This window comes from Cibotium barometz, chromosome 56, assembly GCF_041138505.1.
Source record: "Cibotium barometz isolate CiBa-2024 chromosome 56, ASM4113850v1, whole genome shotgun sequence".
NCBI lineage: Eukaryota > Viridiplantae > Streptophyta > Polypodiopsida > Cyatheales > Cibotiaceae > Cibotium > Cibotium barometz.
Window position 1 is genome coordinate 11,405,533 of NC_141101.1, and position 4,151 is coordinate 11,409,683.

The following is a 4,151-nucleotide window of genomic DNA, read 5'->3' on the forward strand; positions in this document are numbered from 1 at the left end:
ATTACTCACGTGGATCATCGATATAGCGATTGGAACACATGTTTCTTCTATTTCATTGGGGATGAATCGACGTTGCGGGAAAATTCCGTGAGTTCAGTGCTATTTTTTTCCAAAAACATAATTGGTTTAAAATAAGCATTTATGGAATTTTTACCAAAATACCACACATTTTATTGAGGATATTTTTGATAGAATCAATTCCCTAAATTTCTATAATTTTTAGAAATTTTTCTAATTATTTAAAAAAATTTAGAGCATTTTTATTGTTAAAAATATATTTTTAATGCATTTTGGTGGGTTTTCCCCGGAGATGCTATTAATTTTCTACCAAATTTCTGCTGAAATGTAGTATGGGGCAGCCAATTGATGCATTGAGTTCGCTCCAGTGTGCGTGGGATTCTTTTCTCCTCTCAAAAATAAAATTTTCTTCAAATTTTCTTCTCCCGCGTGAACACCTCTTATGAGGGACGATTTGATTAGTGTTAATTATAATTATGTAATTATGATTACTAATTAATCAAATTTTTTTATTTAATCTCCTCTCTGTTAACAGAGAAGGAGGGGGTGGAGAAGAATGAAGAAGGATAAGATTGGAGAAAGAAGAGAGGAAAGAGAGGAGAGAGGAGCCCTTCTCCTCCCTCTCTCATATGAATCGCAACGCACCCGCCGGGGGAGGGAGCTGGTTCGCTGCAAGCCGCTCGGGCGGAAAAACGCCCCCCCCCCATTAAAAAAAATTATAATCTTTAAAGCTTAAAAAAGCTTTTATTAAAACTTTTGATTTTTTTATTTAAAAAAAAATCTTTTCAAAAAAACTTGAAAAAAAGAGAAAATAAGAGATTAAAAAAACATTTCTCTGGAATTTATTGTTTTTTTTCTCTTGGAGCCTTTTGGCTTTCCGTTTTCCTGGGAAAGTTATTGACCTTTCGAATTCCGGGGATCTTTTGACCTTTCTGATTTCGAAAACTTTTGACCTTTCGGATTTCGAAAACTTTTGACCTTTCACGTTCGGATTTTTTTGTCTTTTCATTTTCCCGAAACTGTTGGCTTTTCGTATTCCGGGAAGACCATTGGGATTCCAAAATTTTTGGACCGTTCGTATTCTAATGTGTTCGGGGCAAAATAAAAATTTTAAAAAATTCTCGAAAATTAGTAGAAAATTAGACAAAGGTTATTTTAATTTTTTGAAAAATCTGGGATTGGTGATTGGCGTGTCGTGTGTCCATTCGGATACCCGTGATCATTCAAATTCCTTTAAAAATCTATTTTTTAACCTAGATGGTTTACAACAAGGAAACTATTTTGAGTATGAGTTCTTCTAATCATCCACCGCAATCTGATGGGCAAACAAAGTGTGTGAATCAGATTGTAGAGGATATGCTTCGTGCATGTCTCTGGAAAATCATCAAATTGGGAAAAGTATCTTCCAATGATGGAATTTTCCTATAACAGTTCTAAACATATGGCTACTGGTTTTAGTCCATTTATGCTTATGTATGGGTATCAACCTAGGGCACCTATTGATGTCGGTCTTAAGGACATTGAGCTTGATGCATCAAGGGATTTCTTACGTGATATGCAAGAAATGCTGACCGAAGCTCGGGATTATATCAGGAGTGCTCAGGATAGGGCATGATTTTATGTTGATAGAGGACTCTCACCTCGGTCTTTTGAACTAGGAGCGTTTTTTTATTTAAAAGTTCCTGAAGAATATCAGACTTTGTCAACATGAAAATGCTCGAAATTATCTCCTAGATATTGTGGTCCATTTCGAGTTATACATCGGATTGGCACGATTGTGTAGGTATGAACTAATAGTGCCTCCACATGTTAGAGTTCGTCCAGTCTTTCATGTCAGTAGATTGAAAGAGAAACTGGGAGGTGAGGATAACACAGTTACTCCTCAAGAACTCGTTGAAGTCGAAGATTTATCTTATGTTCCACACGAACCTGAAAAGGTACTTGAATTCAGGGAAAGGAAACTTTGTAGTCGACTAATCCCTGAGGTTAAAATTAAGTGGAAAGATAGGAAAATAGAGGATTCGACTTGGGAGTCGGTTGAGAATGTTTAGCGCAGATTTTCTTCTTTTCATTACAAGAGTGAAATGTTTTAAGAGAGGGGAAGTATGTTATGTGTACATTATATGTGCATATACTAGGAGGCTAACCCACATTAGGCTTGTGAGCATGGAAGCATGGGAACAAGCTCTAGTGGAGCATGGGTTAGGGCTAACCTTAAGCATTGAGGTTAGGGTCAGGCACATCCAAGGGTCACACATGGGAATTGGAGAGTGAAGAGTCACTTGAGGGCCCTCCTATATAATAGGGGCATGGGGCACACTCAAGGGAATTGGAGAGTGAAGAGTCACTTGAGGGCCCTCCTATATAATAGGGGCATGGGGCACACTCAAGGGGGGTTCTCTTGTGTAGATGATTGTATCTACTCTCATGCCATTTCACACTACAGCTACATGCTGCTGGAATGAAGTCATATCTCTTGATGGTATGGGACATCAAGGTTAAGGTATGAGGTACTTCATTGTAATTCATGTGTGCATCCCTTGGACTTGGGGATGGTCGGGTGGATGAGTTTATGCCATGTTTATGCATGACAATTATCTAGGAGGAGAGAGAAAAATAGAATGGCTGACAGTTTTGTGCTAACACTTAGTAGAGAGAGAAAAGGAGTATGGAATGGTGTGGCGCTAGCAATGATAAATTTAAAAAAATCACAAAACAAAATTTGTGGAAGGAGAAAATAGCCGGCAGCATAGCACAATTATCTTCTTCTCTCTTCTTTTTTTTTGGAAAAATTTCCTTGATGAGTTATTCCCTCACCCATCCAATATAGACTAATTGGATATTAAGGACTTCCAAAATCTGAAATTCGGAGGACTAAGCCAAGAACCTACTCATTCCATCAATGTAGTAGGATTTTGGAGAGGATGAAGAAATCAAAAGGTGGTTTTTCTGTTGAGGGTGGTATTTGGAAAGTGGAAAGTGGTTTTTGAGAAAAGGTGACTAAGATTCATAGCACTTGATCTAGATATCCATCCAATGGTTCAAAAATTCCCATAAAATATTTGAACTTTTGCCCAAAGGTTTCCATGGCTTTGCTTTCTTTACCCTTTGAGTTTTTGTGACCTCCTTTCTTTGCCCAAAGAACTTGTACCCTTGCTGGCAGGCTTTTGCAGGCCTTTCTTTTTCCTGTGAGAATTCTCCTTTGATTTCTTGAAGTTGTAGTATTTCCTAAAAAATCAAATCTTTGGCCTTCTTTGCTCCAAATAATTGTGTAAATCTTGATTTTTGAATTCTTCTTCAAAAATCCTTCTCCTTGAGTGGTCCCTAAAGCTCTGATACCATTATCATAGGACCTTTATGACACTTGGAGAAGGAACTCTAGCTCTCAATAACAAAAAATAGAACATAACATGTACGTGCACAAATTAAAAGCATAAACCTTATTTAAACAAATTAAATAAATAAAGAGAGATGGAGAATAGAGTAGAAATCCTCGTCGACACCATGTTGAATCTCCCCTGGTGGATGAGTGTGTCCCTTGTATCATTCACCCATATTTATATGTATTAGAAAAAGCTTGCTTTTCAAAAAGATAACTTCCAAAAACAAAGCAAAGTTTTTGAGCATAAAAGCTCTACAAAAATATAGCAAGCAATAATATAAAGTCTTGGGCCTACTCCTTAGTAAGTGCAAGCATATAAAGCATGGCATGAAAGACCTAGAAAAAGGTGTTGTATTGGTTGTCTGTTAGTGTGATAGATTCTATGATTATGTATATACAAGATACACAAATGCCTAAGGAGGCTTGGAACACCTTGGTGAAGACGTACAACATCACAAACACCTAAGCTCGGAAGATACACCTAAAGCAGGAGTTGTGTAATATGATCAGAGAAAGCTGAGTATAAATGATTCCTCTGTGAAGGTTAAAGGGCTTGCATCTACCCTTGCTTCTATATTGGATCACGAGTAGATGATGATGATATGGACCAGTCCATGACCTTGAATGGTCCTTGGAAAACAATACAGTTAGTTTCAGACATTCTTTGGAGTTTAAGAGAATTTTGCTAGACTTTCAGAGCTAAATACTGGGGTAGGTTTATCCTCTTGAAATGCAAATGAACATGCCTTCT